Here is a 12,256-nt window from a genome sequence, read left to right on the forward strand (position 1 = left end):
TAAAAAAAAAAGACCTGAAATACATGGCCCTTAGCCAAGGGCAGCCTTTGGACTATTAACTATTCTTGAAAAATCACAAGACTATTTTACTACCATTTAAATGTGATTTATTAATGAAGAAATAACCTAGAAAAGAGGTAAATCAATCATTTTTAAAAAATCAGTCTTCCTCTGACCTTCCTCATATATTACTAGGAATGTTGAACCACTTATTGGTGGATTTCTACTATCAGTATGGCAATAAATAAGGTATATTCAACATAAAATTCATTCTGAAAACTGGGACCAAACTCATTTATTTGAATATTAATAAGTATTTAGAAAATATTTTAATAAGAAGCAACTATAAGCCTAGTTGTCATTTCCTGTGTAAATCCCTTCTGGATTTTTTTTTTTTTTTTTTTTGGCTAGTGTGGTTTTTATTATTTTTTAAAATCATGTTAAATGCATGCCATTTGTAACATGTATGGATAAAAATCAGTAATTTTATTTTGTTTGTTTTTTTAAGTTTATTTATTTGAGAGAGACAGAGACAGTGAGAGTGGGGAAGAGGCAGAGAGAGGGAGAGAGAGAATCACAAGCAAGCCCTGTACTGCCAGCACAGAGCCTGACTCAGGGCTCAAACTCATGAAATTAAGATCATGACCTGAGCTGAAGAACCCAAGAGTTGGATGCCCAACTGACTGAGCCACCCGGGGGCCCCTAAAACCAGTAATTTAAAAGCAGACTAATTATCATCAGATTAAGATATATACTTGTAATCTGATACACAGAGGCTAAATTACCCTGTGTCAACAAAAAGTAAATTAGAGACCTAAAATGATATTCTAATTTTCAGTCCAACTGGTCCCCACTAGGTCACAAATAAATCTTAAATAATAGGACAAATGCAAACTAATAGTAAATATTAGTAAAAGAAGCAGGACAAATTGATGATATTAGTGCCAAAGAGATCAACACCGTTACTCCAGCCTAAATTATCACTACTTCTTTTTCTGTATTTTAGCAGCTTGGACAATCTTAGAAAAAGCAAATGCAGAAATAATCTGCTAACAAAATGGCATTTAAAGAAAAGGGTGGCAAATTTTCACTGATAATGGCCATTGTTCTTTAAATGACAGATACCCTCAGATATAGCCATCCTAAAGTGAGGAATACGTTCTCTTTTCCTTAGGAAGTTGGGCTGTTGCCTCTAGGAGGTGCTCTAATTAATTTCCTGTGACACTGGGGCTTCAGAAGCAGCTCCTTTTCATGAAGTGGCTGCCATACTTGAAAAGGGCCAAGAGGAAAGACTCAGGCAAAGGAGATCTGGGAAGGATTCAGAAGCTAATCTTTTCAATGAAATAAAATAATTATTTCCTTGATTTTTTTTTCATAATAAGTACCTCAGGAAGTATGGGCTCCTGGCATATCTGCCCTTTTTTTTCCCCCCACATTTCAGCAGCCTTAATAATTTAAAAGAAGAGAGACCGAGAGGTCAAAAATGATCAAAACTCATCTTTGGTTCTAGGGACTCTAACAGTAGGCTTTACCAATGAGCTGTGATTTCCAATTCTACCTTCAAACTATTAATTTACCATCTCCTCGTTTTTGGTCACCACTACTACCACCCTACAGATAAAGTAAAAAGAAAAAAATTTTCCTTTTTCTGAAGGGGGGACTTCAGTCACGTGATAACACTGTCAGCTTACTGAGAAAAAACACACCCCTTTCTCCATGCATTTAAGAAACGAATTTAATTTTTTTCAAATACTCATTACTTTGGCTGCTGGGACAAAGGGTCGGGCTGCAGTGAAGTGCCAAGCAAGCCCTCACGTAGAAAATACCTGCTTTACCGCTGCATCTGGGAACCATCCTTGGCTCTAATGGAATATTTATGGGCTGTGATGGCAAGAGAGCAACACAGGGCAGGGAAAACAGCGACCAGCAAAAGAGGGGTTAACAAAAACCTCCTTCACTATATTGTAGGAGTTGCGTCTGTGCAACCTTCAACCTCTGCCAGTTTTATTTGCATTTAGGAGATGGTGTCCTGTTATGAGGAAGTGTGACCCCAAGACCTTTCACTTGACCTCTCTCTGCTAATTCTAGCAATGTGCAATAAGACTTTCCACCAAGGGGCAGCCAAAGGTGGAACAGCCAACTAGAAATTTCATTTCCCAACCAAGGGAACATTTCAATTTCTAGGAAATCAATTGAGCTTCTATTAAAAACAATGACACATCTATGTGCTTTCCACAAATAGGTTGCTTCTTGTTGGAAGGCAGGAAGCTATCCTCCCCGGAGCCTCTAGATGAGCCCTGATTTATCCCTTCTGCACCAAGAATCATGTGAGCTGAAAGGTCAGGCAGTTAAAGATTTATGCTTTGTTTTATAAGATTGCTCAGAGAGAGACTCTTTTCCCTCTCTTGTTTATTTTTTATCCTCCCCAGCCTGTCGTCCATTTTTCTGCCCAAACTAGACCATAGAGAGGGAAATGGGAAAATGTCCTGTACAATGAGCCCAGGAATTCGCCATGTCCCCAGATGGCAGGATATGTGAACCAATGAGGCTAGCCTCCCGTGGCCAGCCACCACAACCCACCCAGAAGGGGGTACATGCATCACTGTGCCTTGTAAATCTTTTTTAACCTCAGTTCTGAACTGGGATTTATTTGTTTTTCTAGGCAGATAGATCTGGCTCTCTCTGGGCCCTACAAAATGATCTGTCACTGTCTACCCTGACAGTCTGTAATAAAGTCAGCTTGCAAGGTCTAGCAAATGGATGCCGTATCTTAGATCATGTTAGGTTTTTTTCATTTATTAGATTCCCATCTTAGGCCACCCAGACATTGGTCTTTAAGCACACATCTCCATCTCCTACCCTGGGACATCTCTCTGAGCAGGGCATTATAGAGGAGAAGGGCTATGTGTGTTTATCATTTGCTTTCTGGGTATTCTCATTAATGCCTATTATTATGGACATGGTAATATTTAGGGAAACAACTAGTCCATAAACTGATAGCTGAGAACCAGGAAAAAATTCTTCAGAGGCTAAAAATTTGGAACCAGTGTGTTAACCTTATCAAACTCATTTGTTTCTCTCCAAATCTGTGTCTGATCTTTTTTCCTGTTTTATCTAACAATATCATCATGACCCCGTGAACAGAGCTAGAAATCCATCAGTGTGCTTTGACTACTTTTCCCCCTTTATCTTCCTATCCAGTTGTCTCCATATATTACTGATTGGGCCTGGAAATGGCCCCTGCATCACTGCAGCCCTCTGTCATCTCTCATTTGGATTATTTTGATAACCTTGGATCTGACCTCCCTGACTCTGGTCCTTTCCCATTATAGTCTATATCCCTCCTGCACAGCCCATGAATCCCAACACATCACACTCCTCTCTAGAACCATCGATGCCTAACCCCCCCCCTTTTTTTTTTCTAATACAAAGTCCAAAATGCTTAGGACGGCATCCCTTCACTCTCTAGACTCACTTGTTGCCATTCCCTTCACTCACACTCGTGGGCTTGCTCTAGTGCCCCTGTGTCCACCATGACCTTCCACATCTCCACGCATCTATTTCAAAAGTTCCCTCCATCTGGAATGTCCATCCCCCTTCCTTAACTCAGAAAAACAAACATACAAATAACAATTGGATTTAAGCATCTATTTCAAATGTCATCTTCATGAAGCACCCATCCCCCAATGCCTTCAAGAAGAATTAATCTGTCCTGTCCTCTTTCTTCTGGCACTGCCTCTTTATTCATCTGCTAGGGAAGTACATATACCTCTGCTTTACAGAAACTTGCAAGTGTTTCTTATTTTGCTCATGGAAGACCAAGAAAGAACTGTCTGAAGTCAGAGTGTATCCCTTTCACATCTCTACCCCTAGTAATGGACCCAAGTGTTTAGCCATTGAGGCTAGAATACTCCGATCAGCTGAAGGAACAGGACAAATAATTTAATTAATAACCTGAAAATATTGGCTTTACAAAAGATTGCTTGAGAAGAATTACATAGATACCGTCTATGTATTTGCTGAAGGCTTATAATCTATAGTATTAAAGTCTATCGTAATTCTACAGCTTAAAGTCTATAGTATTTTCCAAAGGCTTATAATCTCAATCACATTCAGGCACTTAAGTTTCTATTGAAGTGGGTTCCTCTCTACAATTTTTGTTCTTGCTTTATAATCTCACAATATTTAAATATTATAATATCAGGGGTGCCTGGGTGGCTCAGTCAGCTCCGCGTCGGACTCTTGATTTCGGCTCAGGTCATGATCTCACAGCCATGAGATCAAACCCGGCATCGGGCTCTGCACTGACAACATGGAGCCTCCTTGGGATTCTCTCTCTCCCTCTATCTCTGCCCTTGCTCTTGTGTACTGTTTCTCAAAATAAATAAGCATTGAAAAAAAAAAACTTTAAATATCATAATATCAAATTTTAAGTCCTGAGACTTGCAGTGACCTTATAGAGGTCAGCTTTTGATTTTTTTGGACTTTCTCTAGGTAAGTACTCTGAGATTTTTAAGGCATTTACCACTCTCTCATTGTGTACACTCTGCTGAGGCTGTTAAACACAGTTCTGGATGTTATTTTATTACTTTTCCCAAGAGTCTTTAAAATTTTTTTTGCATAGATAACACATTCCAAAAGTCTTGCTCTCTCCCCTCTCTCCACCCAGTGCATTACCACCACCCCATTTCTTTTGCTTCCCTTAACTTCTTGTTTTCTATATTCTTCTAGTGTATTTCATATAAATACAAGCAAATATGGATATATAGTCTTACTTTTCCACCTTTCCCACATAAAGGTATGAGTTCGTCTAGGTCCTCTGAAAAGCTGTTGCCCGGACAAGATTAAACTTAAGAATAATTCCCATAGTTAAGAGATTCTCTCTTCCCCTCTCTCTCAGCCCCTCCCCTGCTTGCTCATGCTCTCTCTCTTTCTCTCTCTCTCAAAATAAATGAACTTAAAAACAAATTGTTTTTTGTTTCCAATCTACTCATCACCTAAGAAATCAACCTAAGTAGTTTGGTGTATATTTTATTATTAATAATGTAAATGATGGCTGGCAGAATCTACCCCAAAATATGCCTCTTTGGCATAAGAATTATTTTGAGCTGGTTATTTTAAGAAACAGCAGATCCAGAAAAAGCTCTGAAAACAGAATGTAAGTTATCCTTTTGTAAGGGAAATTTACATTTATAAAGAGAATCTCCATTTATAAAGGGTGTCTCCCTCTCTGAACTAAAATGAAAAGGATGGCTCTAAATCACAAGAGAATCTTATCAATGGGAAAAGGCTCAAACTTACATCTGCATAACAAACCTTATCCCTGTTTACCAGGCTTTTCCTGGTCACCTTCCCAGCTGCCCTCCCCCAAACTCTTTTCCTTTTGTCTTTCTCAGAAGATGGTATTAAACTTGAATTGGAAGAGTTACTACTCATTTTTCCCTGGGTATCTTTCAGGTATACACAACATATACATGTTAATAAACAAGTTTGTTTTTCTTTCCTGAATGTGTTTCTTGTAATAGGAGTCCTATTCTAACCAAGAATTTAGAAATCAAGGGGGGAGGGGGAATTGCTTTTTACTCCCCTTCATCATACCTGCCAGTCCTATAAGGTTTATTGACTCACCTACCCTTTCTTTTCCCCCCCTTTTTTTTTTCTTTTTTCCCAATGCAGCACTGGTGTCAGAGAAAATAAAGCAGTGTGAATACACAATACATTTCATTTACTTATAAAACCTATACACAAATTAGAAAAAGATATAATCATTTTCTTGTACCCACCAAATTCTAGAGTATGTGGGCTCAGGAAAATCCCTTTGTACCATTACGTAAGTCTATCCCATTTTGCCCTCTTCTCTATCACAGCAGACATTCCTCCCACACTTCTCAGACTTCTAAGGAAACGCCTAAAACACATGTTATTTTATGCCTGATAACATGTACTTTATTTGCATAAACACTTCTTAGTAAAATTATTATGAAGAGTGGCCCCTGTTGTCAGAGAAACCAAGAAAAAAATATCTAGTGTTCCATTTTTTCAAACTGTAGTCATTTTCTGTGCTTTTACTCTTGTGGTTACAAGACAACATCCTTCTGCAACATGCAGCTTCTTATCTTGTCCTTCTCTAGGATTTCTTGTTGGCCTATAAGTGTTCCCCTGAATTCACCAACATAAATGCAATATATTTCTAAACTAAATTGATGACATTTACCTTTCTTTGAAACTGACTTGCCTTCTGATCTAACTGCCCAACATAGGTCACTATGTTTACAATACTAAATTCTAATATGAGCCAACTTCAGTTCAAATCCAGGTGCTATTACAAACTCGAAGTGTGAGTGTGGGGATGTTATGGAACCTGGTCTGGATCACCCGGCGGAAGAACCAAGTGGCACTCGGAGATCTTGGAAGGCAGGAGGTTTATTTCACACCAGCAGGCTCAGAGGAGATCACTCTCCAGAGGTCTGAGTCCTGAGCATTAAATAGAGGGAACAATTTATTGTCTGTTACTTCCACATTTCCACATTAGCAGTAATTTGGCACCTGCGGCAAGCGGGGTAGGAAGAAGAACCCCAAAGGGGAGTCTTCAGTGGGGGACTGGAATTTCCCTATTAGTCCTGTCAGCCATCTTGTAACAGATTTTTCCCTATCAGGGAAAATGTTAAAATCCTCTCTACATTAGTTTCTCATCTGTAAAATGAGTCTAGTAAGCATATTAGTTGGGGTGCCTGGGTGGCTGAGTTGATTAAGCCACCAACTCTTGATTTCGGCTCAGGTCGTGATCTCATGGTGGTAGAATTGAGCCCCACACTGATCTCTGCCCTGGGTGTGGACCCTGCTTGGGACTCTCTCTCCCCACCCCACTCTGCCCCTCCCCAGCTTGCTTGCATGCTTTGTCTCTCTCTCTCTCTCTCTCTCTCTCAAAAAAAAAAAAAAAAATTGTATTAGCTTCATACAAATGTTTTGAGGATTAAATGAGATGATACCTATAAAGTTCGTAACATTTTGCCTGAGACATAATTAGCCCTCAGTGAGAGTTAACAATTTGATGATGGGGAGGGAGGGGGAAGAGGAGGGGGACCAGAAGAAGGAGGCGGAGGATAATGTTAATGATTGTGGTGATAATGTCCTTATTTTAATGTGAATAGAGAAAGGATAGTCTGTTCTGTACTGAACATATTCTCTTTTGAGGTCACCTCTATGCCATGAAAAATGACAACACTTAAGGAAAAGCAGAGAGCAATAAAAGAAGTCATCTTCTCATATCTGAAGCAGATATCACAGTCTTATTAAAAATTTCCCACAGTAAGGAGGATGATGCTATGATGACGGGAGATTTTCTCTAAAGTGAATGTCGGCATCCTAAACCAAGTCAGACCTTTCAGTCTACTCTAGAGCATCTTTTAACATTCTCAATCCTTGTCTTTGACATAGTGTTTCTATGTTCATGTTTACATGTTGGTGCTCTACTCCACTGTGCTCTAAGAATAAAACATACGTATAAAAATGATGGCTGGCAGCCCGACTTCAAACATTGTTTTCAAGGTCCAGAGATCCAATTTCAAATTAATTGTCGTGCACAGTAAGAGGGGTCCCAAGGCCTATATCATCCAATCTTTGCCACTCACTTCCTGTGTGAACTTGAACACATTCCTTAACTTTGGGGGATCTCAGCATTTCTAAATAAGTTGGACATAATTGTAGAGCCCACTTTTAGGCGATTAACTTGAACAGAGGAAACCTGAGAAAGGTGGAAGGGCCCACAGTAACTTTCTGTCCGAATACACACAGGCACATTAGGCGACCTACCTCAAAATATCCAATGGGTTGGACACAAGTACCAAGAAAGTAAAATTCCGTAGTTCCCATACCTCCTCACCTTCCCCCTTTAACTACAGCCCCCCACCCACCTCAAAGCAGCCAGCCTCTGCTCTGCTGTCCAGCCAGCTGCTCCCTTGCTGAGTATTCAATAAACTTCTATCTCCTTTGTTCGGCCTTGGGTGAATTCTTTCTCTGCCCATGCCACTGGCTTCCACCCTATCTGGTCATCCCACATTTGGTGCCCCCCCCCATCCAAGCAGGAGATCCCACAGTAATTTGGCTTGTAAATGCTTCTTTCAGTGCTATGCTTAAATCAAAAGATTGGTTGTGGTTCCTACTTTAAGGTGGCTTTGTTATTGTTAGTCTTCTCACAAAAAGTTGAGAGTCCTGCCTTGTTCTCGAATTAGCTCCTAAGACTATAATATTTAAAAAGACCCACCCAGGGGCACCTGAGTAGCTCAGTTGGTTAAGCATCAGACTTTGGCTGAGGTCATGATCTCACAGTTCATGGGTTCGAGCCCCAGGTTGGGCTCTGTGCTGAGAGCACAGCAGCTCAGAGTCTGCCTGGAGGCTGCTTCAGATTGTGTCTCCCTCTCTCTCCACCCCTTCTCAGCTTGTACCCTGTCTCTCTCCCTCTCTCAGAAATAAATAAACATTAAAAAAATTTTTTTAAAAGACCCGCCCATAAGAACTCTAGCTATAATTGTGAGCACAGCATTATGCAAAAACTTGTCATATCCCTAAATTGTACATCTGAAACTAAAGTAACATTGTGTGTCAACTCTACTCAAATAAAAAAAATAAACATAAATAAATTTTAAAAGATCAAAAAGAACTATTATTCATCCAGGCGAAGGAAGTAACCTGCTTAAAATCAACTGTGGTGTAGGCAACTGATGCATCAGTAGAAAAACAGACCAATAAATTGAGGTTTTTCTTCCCTTTCTGATGAAAGAAACTTACAAGATGTCCACATCCTCTGAATGCCGTCCTACAAACTGGTGTAAAGATCAGATGTAGAATCAGCATAACTGGAAAGAGGAAGCATGAAGGAAAGGAAAGGAAAAGTGATGCAGGGGGTAAAAGGTAGAAAAACCTGAAAACAAAATAATCTTTTTCTTGCCACTCAAAGCGTGGTCCTTGGACCACATATTGGCATCATCTGACAGCTGGTTTGACCTGTGGAATCTCAGATGTACTGCTGATCTATTGTATGGATAGTGGCAGTGCACAGATCCTTTGCATCTGCCAGTGTGCCCATCCTTTAGCGCTCCAAGTGCTAGCTGATAACAACTCACAGCCGACCCTTCATCTAGAGCATTATCCTTGGCCGAATGGGAGCTTCCTCACTTGGAAAGCTACACGGTACCCACCCAACAAACTTCAGGCAATAATTGACTGGTACTAAGGGATGAAAGACTGGTTCTTGATCTTAGGGTGAGGTTATTTGTTGCCACATGTGTTCCAAAGCTTCCCCTGGGTTCAAAGACTAAAGCTAAGTCTTTGATTGAGACCACATTCATGATTAGCTTTTATGCCTGGCTCTATCAGGCACTGTTCACTTCTTTTCTCCTGAGAATACTCCTCTAGTGAGTTACTTGAATAAGAATCCCCATCTCAGGCTCCACTTTTAAGAAACTCAACCTCAGGTGCTTTGTATCAGAAACACATCTGAGAAGCAGAGGCTAAGGATAGACATTTCTAGTTGGATCTAACGTGCCAGCTGGATCACAGGTGGTAGGTGATGGACTGATATAGTCTCTGGGAAGCCGTAGCAGGCAACTACTAAGACTTCCCTGTGAGGAGAAGGGGATGGGATGCAGGTGGAGGGAATGCACTGCCTGGTACAATTTCCCAGGCGCTGGAGAGATACGGGGAAATAGCAACTGCAAAGACTGTGAAATTGAGTGGCTGTTGCTAAGTAGCATTGATTTAGTGAAGAAAGAAAATGACAGGTTCAGACCTCTTAATAATTCAAAGTAAAGTGTGAGTGTCAGAGGCCTCCGTGGTAGCATTCGAAAAGATTCTCATCACCTGAAGCCAGAGGGTGGAAACAGCTGAAGATTAGACAGAGAAGTTAAGTATAATATTGGCAGAGCTTTAGAGAATTCTAGGCCTAGGCAAATCTCCTATACCAGTACAGCACCCAGAGAGGGAAAGAGTGGAACTCTGAGATTTGAGATGAAGACACATAGGTAGATGAACCAGTGAACTTCGTATCCTTAATCTCTCTGAGCCCACCAGGCCAGCAGAAGTGGCTTACTTCTTTTGGAAGAGAGATAATCCACCTTGTTTAAGACTCTGCAGAGGCCTCAAATGAGGTAGGTGCCAAACAAGACAACAAATAACCTCCTTAGGATCTGCTCTCTTAAAGTCCACCTGGACTTTAAATATGATCAGGCCCTTAAATATGATCAAACCTCGGCATAGCCAGCCTGGAGAAGTGCTGGATGTGTCAGGGACTAGGAGGGATTATACATCAAAGTTGCTACAGGACATGGGTAACATGTGCTGGCAGGAACCGGGAAAATATGTCTGGAAGTGAATCTTGAAGATGCCAGATCAAGAAGGTGGCATATAAAGCTAGATGAAGGAAGATTTACCATATGAGGGAACTCGCTAGTGAAACAGGATTTATTTAACTCCCTGGCAAGAACTCTAAGTGATGGTTCTACAGGCTTGGAAAAAATGACAGCTGGCATTAAATTAGAGAGGCTCTGGAAAACGGTGAGAAACAGCTCAGAAGGCTTAGAGAGCTAAGTATGCTAGAATGGATCTATTATATACAACTGGAAAACCTACCAGCTGGTCATTTCCTTTAAGAGGGCCTGGAGAGCACTCCACTTATTAAAGCAATAAGGAATGAACTAGGGAGGAACATCACTGCAATGCTCAGTAATGCCTGTCTTCTGTGGGCTGAATTAGTAGCTGTTACAGAACTGAGTTCCCTAGAAGCAAAGGGGATGATAGGATCTTGGAATAGCATGGTTAGCAAGGTCTGAATGGCAGCCAAGAGGGGTCTGACTTAATACGGTCTTAGAGATGCCTTGAAATACGTGGTGTTCCTAGAGGCAAGATCAATAAGCAGCCAACTGCCCAGGGTACTGTCAAATCTATATCTAAATATCTATATCTATATCTATCAGAAAAATTAGGAATAGATGAGTAGAAGGCAACACTCCCCAGTGGAAAGTCACAAACTTTTCCCCAGTTTCCACACTGGAGTCAACTCCCAGATGCAGGACCCACTGACTGAAGGAGCACCCAGGTCCAGATGATGAAGGGATCTCTGACACCGCAGCAGGTATATACATGAATCTGCATGTCATCTGCACGCAGGGGTCATGCTAATCTTCTCTGTATCTTTCCAATTCTGTATACGTGCTGCTGAAGCTAACACCAGCAATTACATACAACAGTGATTCTTCCATCCTTCCCAAGTGGGACCTATAGCCATTTACTTGGGTAAATGTACTGTGGCACACTTGGAAAGGGGAATTTCCAGATTTTTCCAGGTTTGTCAAACACAGCATCCAAGTTCAATCTGATACCAGGAGATCCATGTGCCATCTTGCTTTCCTCTGCATTATAGTAGGGGTATAAGGAGTTCAGTTAGTAAAGGTAATAAATGGAGTTCTGACCCAGGTCTATCCCACAGGAGGGGTTATTATCTCTATGGACCTGCTTGGTTGTCACTTCCTTGCTCTCCAAATGGGTAATTCAAGTGCACATATTTCGCAGTTAGCAGAAATTTCACATGGGTTCCTTGACCTATAGATTAGGAATGTTTGTAGTAAGAAAGCAAAGTAGTAGCCCTTGAAATTACCCCCACCCACCCCAGAAATTAGAGTAAACAAAAACACATGGGCTACACATTCATGGTCCTATCCCAAGGTTGTGCTAATTTTCACGACCTCTGGCATACAATAGATTGAAGGGACCTGGATCGTGTAGGAAAGGGGAACTATTTTCCTTCTACCTATCTGAGGTTCACTGTCTGGGGCTCTGTAAATTCGCCTGACAAAAGACAGATTAACAAGAGAAAAACAGAACTTTATTAACTTGTGCACTGCGCATGTACTTGGGAGCACTCAGAGATGAGTAACTCAAAGGGGTGGTTAGAATGTGGGTTTATATAACATCTTAACAAAAGAGCAATATATTTTTAGAGATGTACAAGACAAAGGTAAGAGACTTTGAGTTCCAGGGGCAGCATTCTGTGGGAAGGCAAAAAAATGGGGAAACTAAAGGTAGATAAGGGCTAGTTGCAAGGTTTGTTATATAGCTTCCTTTGGTTTCCTCTCTGGGCTGATAAGGACCTGGTTATCTCTGGTGGTTAACTTCTGTCCTTCCTGGTAGAGAAGGAAAGGGAAACACCTTTATAAATTTGTATCCTGCCTCTAAGCGAATAAGGGGAGGGCAAAGAGATACT

General features: G+C 40.9%; 1 non-coding gene across 1 annotated transcript; it reads right to left on the reverse strand.

The window, feature by feature from the left end:
* Positions 1–11,118: 11,118 nt before the first annotated feature.
* LOC124505312 (U6 spliceosomal RNA) lies at positions 11,119–11,224 on the reverse strand. The gene has a single exon (XR_006960614.1). It is a non-coding gene; the product is annotated as a U6 spliceosomal RNA (small nuclear RNA).
* Between the last annotated feature and the right edge of the window lie 1,032 nt (positions 11,225–12,256).

This window comes from Lynx rufus, unplaced genomic scaffold (genome assembly GCF_022079265.1).
Source record: "Lynx rufus isolate CCGP_SWC_20201006 ecotype Redwood Valley unplaced genomic scaffold, mLynRuf1.p SCAF_10, whole genome shotgun sequence".
Classification (NCBI taxonomy): Eukaryota; Metazoa; Chordata; class Mammalia; order Carnivora; family Felidae; genus Lynx; species Lynx rufus.